Here is an 11,878-nt window from a genome sequence, read left to right as displayed (position 1 = left end):
TGAAAAGTTAGATGTAAACAAATCCTAGCTGTCTCTGGCGTTATTCATGTAAGAAAGATACCTCATACCATACAATACTGGATTTTCCATTTCATCCCTTTCCGCTTGTATTTGTACATTTGTTTTATAATAAAGTATCAAATATATGTTAAGGAAAATAAATTAGAGAGTTTTTTTTTTTTTTGAAAAAAGGCTTCTTCACATTTATTACAACGAAAAGATACACAAAAAGAAACCCAATGCCCAAACATCACACATAAACAAGCAAAACACGGGCCAAAAAAGACAAACTACAAAGGGCCAACCAGTAGGTGAAGCCCAAAATGCACAAAAGAGGTTCCAAATACCAAACAATTCTACTACAGTCGCCACCGTTATCGATCTGATCAAGTCCTCGTCCATAGCCAAGCAGCACCAGATCAATTACAGCATCTCACATCGATTAACGTCCCGAGCACAGCCGCAAAGAAAGGTTAGGCAGCAAGTGATCGGAAGAAGCCAATTATCAGGATGAAGTTTGTGGCAACCCACGAACAACACTGCCGGTAAAGGCACAAACAGTGAGAAGGTGGTGGTGTTGAACACCCGAGTCGGTGGGAACACCGAAACTTTACACACCATCTCTAAGAACCGCAACAATTTGCGGTTTTGAAACGGCTGCATATCGGAGCAGAAAAGAGCAAGGAGAAATGCCACTAGGGGTAGGAAAAAATGGCCAGATCGGAAAGGAGAGCAGGGGAAAAAAAGCATTGGGAGAAGAAGAAAAAGAAGAAGAAGGAGCAAGGAGAAACGCCACTGGGGGTAGGAAAAAATGGCCAGATCGGAATGGAGAGCAGAGGAAAAAAAAGAAGCATCGGGAGGAGGAGGAGAAGAAGAAGAAGAAGAAGAAGAAGGAACCACAACAATTTGCGGTTTTGAAGCGGCTGCATATCGAAGCAGAGAGGAGCAAGGAGAAACACCATTGGGAAGAAGAAGAAGAAGGAACCGCAACAATTTGCGGTTTTGAAGCGGCTGCATATCGAAGCAGAGAGGAGCAAGGAGAAATACCACTGGGGGTAGGAAAAATGGCCAGATCGGAAAGGAGAGTAGGGGAAAAAAAGAAGCATCGGGAGAAGCAAAAAGAAAAGAAGAAGAAGAAGAACCACTGGGGAAGAAGAAGAAGAAGGAACCGCAACAATTTGCGGTTTTGAAGCGGCTGCATATCGAAGCAGAGAGGAGCAAGGAGAAATACCACTGGGGGTAGGAAAAATGGCCAGATCGGAAAGGAGAGTAGGGAAAAAAAGAAGCATTGGGAGAAGCAAAAAGAGAAGAAGAAGAAGAAGAAGAAGAAGAAGAAGAAGCAAGGAGAAACGCCACTGGGGGGAGGAAAAAATGGCCAAATAGGAAAGAAACGCCACTGGGGGTAGGAAAAAATGGCCAGATCAGAAAGGAGAGTAGGGGAAAAAAGAAGCATCGGGAGAAGAAGAAGAAGAAGGAACCGCAACAATTTGCGGTTTTGAAGCAGCTGCATATCGGAGCAAAGAGGAGCAAGGAGAAACACTAATGGGGGTAGGAAAAAATGGCCAGATCGGAAAGGAGAGCAGGGGAAAAAAAAGAAGCATCGGGAAAAAAAGGAAGGGAGGAAACTCTCACAGAAGAAGAGAAGGGCTCTCACGGAAGGAGAGAAGTTTTATAAATTAGAGAGTTTTGCAGAAATCAGAATTGTACAATAAAATTAGATAAAGATCATGCAGCTTTGTTTCTGCCAATATAAACAAAGTGTTAATTTATGGAAGAAGAAAACAGGAAGATTAGGAGAATAGTGGCAATCGACTCCAGCCAAAGCCAGTGTCGACGCCTAAGAAGGTGGACAAGATGAAGACCCTCACCAAAAGGAAGGGAGGAAACTCTCACAGATGGAGAGAAAGGCTCTCATGGAAGGAGAGAAGTTTTATAAATTAGAGAGTTCTGCAGAAATCAGAATTGTACAATAAAATTAGATAAAGATCATGCAGCTTTGTTTCTGCCAATATAAACAAAGTGTTAATTTATGGTACCAATAACATTATTTACCAGGACGATCGAACTTCTCTAGATCAACAGCCTTCATTCGAAAATATCATATTCTTTTAAAATAATTTCCACCATAAAATTAATTAATAATATGGAAAGTAGTTTAACTTACTTATAAGTCATTGCAAGGTCCATACTCTCATCAATATGAGATTTATTCTCAACACTCCTCGATATTTAAGGAAGGGAGGTAATCTCAGATCTTGTCATCTACGTGACATACACACTTGGGGTAGAACTATTGATGAGTCGATATTATACTATATATTTTACCATATTTTTAGTATTAATTTATTGTTTATTTTGTGAGAATTTTGATACTTTGCTTTATTTCTTAATATAGGGCATTCAACTTCCTCTTGAGAAAAACGTGAGCAAATGGATGAATTTTGGAGTAATTCCAATTGGAGGACGTTCGTGAGTTGCTTAGCTTGATCATGTCAAAATATTAGATTTTTCCACCAAACGATTATTTTCTGGCGATGAAATAAAAAAACAGTGCGCAGTGATGGAAAGTGTTCAGCATAATCCAAGCTTTAAATCCAACTATTTTGGGCCAGTTTTGGAGCAGATATGGGTCTAAAACATGGCTGTGCAGATTTTAGGTGAATTTTACTATTCAATTTAAGATTATATTTCCTATTTGATTTTAATTTATTTGTTTTCCTAGTCTTATTCTAAGACCTTCTCTAGGTAGGGTTTTATTTTGTAGTAGTATAAATAAGACTTTTTAGCCATTAGGGTTTGAGAAGAGAAAAGGAGAAGGCACTACTCTGGAGAACATAGTTTAGAGAGTTTTTGATGATTCAAGTTTATTTTCAAAGTGTTTTCTATCCATGTTCTTAATAGTATTTTGTTTAATGATTGTGCGTAATTAATTTCCGTTTGCTAGGGCAAGGCCACGAGCCTTACTAAGAATATGTAGTTTCTTTTCAATTTACTTATGATATTATGCATGCAGGTTTTGAATTATTAATCATCATGTTTAAGCTATCTAATTGTCTTTATGATTGGTCATCATTAGGATATTTAGAAAAGTAATTCGATGCCAATTTGACAGAGGACAGTCCTTGAAATTGACAAAGGCTTCTTGTGGTTAATATGTGTAACTTATTAGAATGGACGACACGTCTTAAGGGTTATATGATTTTTCAAAAGGTTTTCACAAAACTTAATCGGTCTTGCATGTTCACATTCGATCTAGACATCACAGACGGGTTGTATGTTAGATATACGTTCTATGTTAGAGGTTCCAAGTATGACATACTTTAGGAAAATCTAACCATCAAAATATGCATGAGTAATTCATAAATAATTGGAAGAATTACGTAGGATTGTTAAGGTGACGCGGAACCTAGTGCTCAAATTTATTTTCAAATCTATTTTCTTTTGTTTTCTTTACTTTACCAATTTATTTAATTTTTTTTAATTAAATTCGTTTTTAATATTTTAGATCATAAAATCACCATTTTTCAAACTTTGTTTTCAAATATTTAATTAAGATTTGGTGTAACATACATTATTCATTCAACCATGTGGAAACGACCTTGCTAAAGCCAACTATACTACGATTACCTTATACTTTTGCAAGTATTTTTCAGTGTTTTTATCCCTACATTTGAAGGTGGTAAAAATCCTATAAACTATGTCTGAGCCCTCAGATGGGTTAGGCTGAAATGAGTTAGTCGTCCAAGCCAGTCCACCCCAACAAATCCCCCTTGAATTGGGTGATTCAATCTGCCTACCCCAACAAAAGTTGCTGCAGCGCACACAAATTCCCCTTGCTATTCGTTGGGCTTAACTCCCCCAGACTCAGCACTCAGGTTGTTATAGCCCGCTTCTGCACCTTAGGTGATATGGCGTCATGCCAACGTCACATGACAAAAAAAATTTGCAGGCTAGGGCGATGGAATAGATAGGCCAAGAGCTAGGGAAAGCGAAGAAGGACAAACGAAGCAAGCTCCAGATCTGCGTACCAGGATGAAGGTGAAGGTGAAGGCGATGAACTCTGCCTAAGGAAGGAGAAAGGGATGGCTCAAAAAACGAGGGAGGGAGAAATGGATGGTTCCAGAAACTGACGATGGCATTCTGGTTGCAATCTCTGTGTTGTGACGGAGAAAATGAAGGGCAGAGGTAGAAAAGAAAGGAGAAAGGGATGGTTCCTTAAAAGAGATATTTTTGTTATTATTTTATCAAAAATAATTTTTTAAGGTGAATTGCATAGGCAATTTAATTTAGGGATGGAGATGCTCTTGGACAATTACTTTTCACTAAGACAACAATTGTCAATTGTCCAATAGTCTAGGCAATAATCACCCTAAGACCATCTCCAACCCTTGGGTTAAAACCTAAGAGCCTGTTTGGTATCCTACTAAAAAACTTGAATTGTTCTTAAAACTAATTTTCAGAATCATCTCTTAGAAATAGTTTTTTTTAGGTTTCAAAAACTTGTTTGGCATTGAACTTAAAAACTGTTTTCGAATCTAAAAATTTGAAAACTTGTTTGGTTTAACTCTTGAAAACAGCTTCTTTTTTTTTCTTTTTTCCAATTATGTATTTGTTTTAAGATATACAAAACATATGAAATTAAACCTTAAACATACTATTTTGATATCTATGTGCTAATGCAACACATATATGTTCGATAATCAAATTAAACTTCAAGTCTTAGATAATAAATATTACATTAAAACATTCTAGAAAACCAATAAACTTTGAGACTAATTGTTATTGACGTAATCAAGCCACATTGATCCGGCTATGTGGTCTCTAACATCATTCATAACATTGTCGTCATTCAAATGCATGTTTTCCCCTTCTTGATTAGGCCCCGAGCTTTCTTCATCTACCACATCAACATCATTGTCTTCAAATTGTTGAAACAAAGTATCATTCCTTGATTGCATTCCAATGAAATTGTGCACGGCACAACATGCAACGGGAATGCGTCTTTGCTTCCTAATTGGATAATTTGGCATCAACTTTAGAATAGGGAAACGATTCTTAAGCACTCCAATGCATCGTTCAACAACATTACGTAGTGATGAGTGCCTAAAGTTGAACAATTCCATTGCTCCTCTTGGACGTTTACCTCTTCCTCTAAAATCACGCAAGTGATAACGCACTTTGCGATATGGTGCAAGAAACCCACTCATGTTGGCATAGCCGGAATCAACAACATAATATTTTCCTATTCCAAGAACAATGCATATAAGTATTTCACTTGAGCCAAATACAAAAAGAAAAAAAATTACAAGTAATTTGATATGTTTCTATGACTTCGTACCTTCTTTAGGCATTGGAAACCTATTCTCTTCTCTTGTTATTGCATCCATCAACACTCTCGAGTCATTAGCCGTTCCTTCCCATCCGGTGTAGACATATGTGAACATCATATCAAATGAACATGCCAACATAATATTTTGTCACACTAACTTTTCTACCTCGGTATGAAATTTGTTTTGATGAAGGAGCCCATGCACTGATATGTGTTCCATCAATAGCACCAATGCAATTCTACCATTTTATAGTTCAAATCATAACATATTAGTACACAAAATATAGTTTACTTCAACCTAAGTTGTTATTCTAGAGCTTTAAACATGTATCTTTCTAGGTTTTGTAGAAAAATGGTCATGATCTAACTAAAAAATAAAATGTACTTTATAAATATATTACCTGAAACCATGGGTCATACTTTGGATTTCCCAAAATCTCAGAAGGTGTTGCATCCATATTTGGAGGTTGAATTATATGAGTACCAAGTCGACATATTGCTTTGAGAACTCGATTAAATTGTCTTGACACAGTCTTTTTCGAATGTTGAAAAGTTTCAGCAATTACCCTGTTGCAGATTGTATGACTGATAGTAAACAAGAACATGCATACGGCCTCCTCCACACAAACTGATCTATCATCTTGTAGAAAGTTCATCTCTCTCAATGTCGAGCACAAATTCTTGAATGTGTTTTTATCCATCCTAATAATATCAAATAACCTATGTGGATGTCCATTCAATAAATCTATCACATATTGGCAGCTTGAAAAATGTGAAGTCATGCATGGCTCTTTATTTAAACGTGAGTAATGATCATATAGTCTTGTAACTAAAAGCAACTCTCCAAGTGAATCATCCAAATCAGATGATGAATCACTTTCTGAACTTGAATCATTATTGTCCACTTCAATTGAATCCATCCTATATAGACAAACAAATAATTATATTCTACAACTATCATGTAATTAATAGCTAAACAAAGTAACAAGACAATACTATAGGATAATAACATAACATTAATCATATTACCAACACTAGTCATTTCCATACTCATTTAATTATAGTTCATCATAAAGCAAAAAATCTCAATACCAAACACAAAAGCATATCCATATTCATCTTACTAACCCTCATCATATTACCAACACACTAACTAACAACCAACTTGGACTATTGAGTTTTCTTACTAGGGCTCTAACTATTCATTTTAGACTATTGAGCCATAATTTTTTCCTCGACTCAGACATCTTCATAAACATCCTCCTCCAATCCGAGCTAGTGAACTTCTCCAAAGCTTTCAAATAAGCGGTATCATCAACATCTTCCATGCCCTCAAGTACTTCCATACAATCTTCAATGGTACTTAACTCTCTCAATGGGGAGGATACTTCCTTTTCTCTTTTATGCTTAACCTTTTCCAATGTAGCCTCAGTCTTGGCATCAAGTGACTTTGCCCAAGCTACAAGAGCTTCGTCCATTTTGGTTGACTTGGATGATTTTGACTTTGAGGAAACATTTTCCCCCAATTTTCCCAATAGTTGCCTAATTCTAAAGAAACCCAATAAACCCAGCTGCAACAGACCTCCAAAACCACCAATAAAAACACAAAATTGACCAATTATACAAACAATCAAACATTCATGCAATTCAACACAAACAGATAATACAGAAAACAAGAGAGAGAGAGAGTTACAGAAAATTAAATCTGAAATCGAGTCACAAATATGCAAGGTGAAATGGGTCTCTTCGAATTGGATTGAGGAATTGCAGTCTCAAAGACCCAGAAACTCAAAAAAAGGGATTACCTGTTTGTCTTTATCCTTGGTAGTTCGTTGTTGGTGAGGTGCAACGCCGGATCATGGTCTGCGCAGCACAGCTCAGACCTCCATCGCGGCACAGGAATTGAACTCGTGAAAAAAAAAAAAACCCTAAAACCTGACTTTTGTTGTTTTCAAATTATATTGGGCTGTTTTTAAAAAATTTTAAGTCCAGTTTTGCAAAATGGGCCTACCAAACATGTATTTTTACCTTAAAACTTAAAAATTGTTTTTGAGTTAAAAACTTTGGACTCAAATCCAATACCAAAAGGCCCTAAATTTTTTAGCCATAAAATTTTGGTTTTAACCCAGCTTTTCTCCTCCAACCATTCTGGGTTAAATTTTTAGTTCAAGATTATTAAAGAATGAATTTAGGATAATTTCTTTATTAAAGTAACTTTTTTTTAAAAAAAAAATTAAAATTATGTAGACTATTCTAATTTAATTTTATGAACATTTTAACGTAAAAATATTTAGATTCCGAGAAATATTGAAAAATCACTAATTGACACCATGAAACTCGTGGAACAATACGAAAAAATATGAAACACATAAAATATTTTTTTCAATTACTTTAGCCGTTGGATTTAAATTTAGACGGTTAGATATCTTTTTTTACCGTTGGATTTGATCAAGTTAGATCGTAATAGTTAGATTCAATGAATTTGTAAATATAAAACTAAAAAAGTATACATATATGGTGGGCCATCTTCACTAACCTAGGGGGAATCTTGGGCTAAATTTGTTCCATAAATGAGTTTTGAGGTTTAACTCATATTTGCCCCAAGGGTTGGAGCAAGATGGGGTAAGTTTAGAACCTAAAATTTGAGTTTTATTCTAAAGTTTGGAGATGGTCTAAGGGGTGGAGTTGCTCTTAGAGTAGGATCCCATATTTAGCTTAGAAAATGGTGGACTGTAGTCGTGCAGCTTTGTGTATATAGAAAAATTGACCCCATAACAGGTCTTATCAGGAGTTACCCATCCCTTGATCCTATTTTGAAAGCATGTGGATTTTTATGGGTCTAAGATAGTCAAGATGTGCCACTTAGTAATACAGTCTAGTTGTATTCTTCTTTATTTGTAAATGAGAGGTCTAAGGTTTGATTCTTGTCAAATGCGAATTTGAACTACATTGTTGCTAGCCAATTTTGAGACTTAGTCGAATCCCTCACTATTTGATGTAGATAATACCGTTTGTTCAAAAAAAAAAAGACAAGATGTGGGAAAAGGCTAACACTTGGGGTAGAATGCAATAAATATGAAAGCTCATTGTCAATGAGAAACATGTAGCAAAGGTACGTGTAATATGGTCCAACAGGTATATAATTTTGAGTCATATATCTGTCTAGGAGTGCAGCTAGCTAGTAGAAGAAAAGGGTTTGTTATTGCTTCTTACACCATCAGTGCACATCGGTGTTTTGTTGTGTGATAATCATTAGTAAAAAAAACCCTTGCACGACGAAACACACATCGTTGCGCAAAGTCACTTCACTTTGAGCGACAAAATTTTAAACTTCGTCATGCAAAGTCTTGCGTGATGAAATTTGTGCAACGAAACACACATCGTCACGCAAAGTCATTTTGCGTGACGAAACTTTAAACTTTGTTGCTCAAAGTCTTTACAAAAATAAATAAAATACAATAAATATTTTTTTTTAAATCTTTGCACGACGTAATCCAAATATTTCGTCGCCTAAACCATTTTATTTTTGTTTTTTTATTTAATTTTATATTATAAATTTTAAAATATAGTTATTTTCATAAATTTTTATTATTTTTTAAAAACTTTGCTCGACGTATAACAGTCCATCCTTAATTTTTCGATTTTATTACGTTTAAAAGAGTGAATTGAGAAAAATGCCCCTACAGGTGAGATTGTTGACCTTCGTTGACCAATGTATAGTGAGACATATGAAACATCCTCTTAATGTATCATTGTAGTACTCGACGGCACGAACTCGTGGATGTAAGCAGAACCGAATTCGGAGTCTTAGTTACGCTTCCTTTTCGAAATTAGCATTTTTCTACCTATTGCTATAATTGAGTGGTGAGACCCACGTTTAATTTCTATATGGGATTGGAAATCCAAACCGTGATTTCCCTCTCTGAGTTTTGCCGACTCTTCTTGTTTTTATAATCACCATATTCATTTCTTTTGTTATTTTGACCATCACATCCATATCTTTTGTTTTCTTTAATCTCCACTTTCCCTATCTTTTCAGTTTTCTTCTCTCAGTCAAGCATTATCCCTCTGTCATTATCGCTCATTTGCCTCAACACTCTAAGTCCCGCACACTCGTTCTTTTCACTTTCTTTCTCTCTGTAAACACAGAGGCCCGCCATCACCGCCACACCTTCGGCGAGCTTCACTAAACCACCATTTTAAGGCCACTACCTGTCATCCTTTCCAAAACTCAATTCACAAGGATCAGACTCCCTCACATCTCTCATGGACTCCCTACCTCTTTCACTCACTCTGTGCTCGCTGCACAGAATCAGCCATGGCGATCGCTAACTCCTTGTTTCACGACCACCATCATCCTTGTTTCCAATCACCACGTCCCTCTCCTCTGTCACTCTCCCTCTATCTCAATCTTCTGTCTCCCTCACTTTCTTTGTGCTCACGGAACAGAGGCACCGAAATCATCGCTGTGTCCTTCAGCAACTCCTCATCGTTTCCGACGAAGGTAAGTTTTGAAAACCACCCAAATCTTCGTGGATTGTGTTTTACTATACTTTTCTAGTGTTTCTTAAGGATTTTGGTGACATTTGAATGCATACATACCTCGGGAGTCTTCCCTAGTTTTTTGGGAGGTGTATGCCGCGAGTTGCAGGCCTTTTCAGGCCAACTCCTGCCACGGCTAACTCGGGGAAAGGTATAATTCTAAACTACTCTCATTTATCTTCATTTTGGTAGGAAGAATGTGAAAAATGGTTAAGTTTTGAACTCGTTTGGAGCTTTGGAATCGCTACCCAGATTTCAGCGACGGAACCCGTGACAGGGATCGAGTCAACCCAACTAGGAAAAAAAAGCCCAAACCTAGAATCGGCCCAAGCCCACGACCCATTTACCGTAACCCGAATCTGACCCGGGTCCATTTCAAATTTTAGAGGGAATATTTCCCTCGAATATTTCGTTAACTTTAACAGAATATTCTGCCTGAGGATGGAACTTTTTTTGAAATTTTCTTGAAAACCCTCCTAAGCTAATTTTGACGACCTGAGTCTATTTTTGACATCCATTTAGTGAAATTACTAGGTTAGTTGACCGCATAGGCATCTCGGTTGACTTTTTTAGGATTGACCGTTGACTTTTCGTTGACCTTTTACGAAACTTACCAGGATGCCTCTTGGCGTATTTCGACGCTTTGATTCCGAATCCGCATTCCATTTTCCCAAATTTAGTCGTTTAAGTTGAGTTTTACTAATGGGCCCCAATATTATACTTGTGTGTGATTACTATCGGAGACTCCGACTATTTTAGCTTGAAAGGACATGACATCTCAAGTACCTGTTAGTAGGTCTTTTCGTTTTTACGTGTATATATATATATGTGTGTGTGATTTTCCCAACAATTGCTTTTATATATTATGATGTGACATGCCATGTTTAGCTTTACAAATTGACTTTTCGTACACTTTATGTTTTTAATATTATTTGTGAGCATAAACTTGTGGGATGATATCCTTGTGTTTTATCTACTCATTATTACATGTTTGCACGGTGTCTCTTAGTTATTTGTATTATTCTGGGACCAACGTCACGTGTAGTTCACATGCATCGTTTACATTCGCTTTGGAATCAGAGTTAGGTGTCAGCTTGTCCTTTTGTGTGATGTTTTGGACTCGTATGTGATGTCACTAGCGCATCTCACATGATGTAGTACTAAAATGTAAAACCCACACCCAACCTGTTCCATTGTCAGAATATCTCCACAATGGACTTATGTGCCTACATAAATTAATGAGCATTGATTTCTTATAATAACGAATTGAGATTTGATGTTGTGATACCTTGTTGTTGGCCTACATCCTTTAGCTCACTAGTGCTGCAGGGTACCTTATTACGTACAATTATTATAATATTTTTGGGAAACCATATACTGGTTTTACAACGAGGGGTTACACTTTTCGAAAAGGTTTTACAAAACTTTATTTTCAGGCCTACCCACCCTTGTTTTTTGCCCTTTCAGGATCTTAGTGCCAAAGGTTTCGTGATGACGAGGATTGTTGGTAAAAGCTGTTACATAGAAGACTTCTCTTTTCAGTATAAATCTTCTTACTCTTCTTTTACTGCAATTTATTTATGCTCTGACATCACTTGTGTGATATGGGTTTAATCCCGCTCACATGCGCACTCTAAATTAGTCACTTTTAAGTTTTAATTTATTCACATTTTCCACATCACTACACTTTATGGCTTCGTCACCTTCCAGGTGTCAGCCAACAAATCGCGATTCAGGTGCCTACGTGGACATTCTGGGTTGGGGTGTGTCAGTTTGGTATCAAAGCATAGGTCAAGCAGTATCGCAATCATCACACATGTGATGTAAGCATTCTCAATTCTTGAATTCTAATGTTATAATTATGCCACCTCATCGAACACAAAATGTGCCAACTTTTCATGACTTTTGGGCAACTTGGAATGACTATCACTGACACTTTGTTGACCACTTATTGACCTTCTAGAAGAACACTTTGGCGACCACCACTAGGGCTTACGTGAAGAACCT

The 11,878-nt window shown here is 36.7% G+C and overlaps 1 pseudogene; it reads right to left on the bottom strand.

Moving 5' to 3' along the window:
• Positions 1-4,673: 4,673 nt before the first annotated feature.
• Positions 4,674-6,249, bottom strand: LOC126628427 (uncharacterized; annotated as a pseudogene).
• Positions 6,250-11,878: the final 5,629 nt, after the last annotated feature.

Source organism: Malus sylvestris, chromosome 1 (assembly GCF_916048215.2).
Source record: "Malus sylvestris chromosome 1, drMalSylv7.2, whole genome shotgun sequence".
NCBI lineage: Eukaryota > Viridiplantae > Streptophyta > Magnoliopsida > Rosales > Rosaceae > Malus > Malus sylvestris.
Note: the sequence above shows the minus strand (reverse complement) of the source record. Positions and strands in the feature narration are given on the sequence as shown.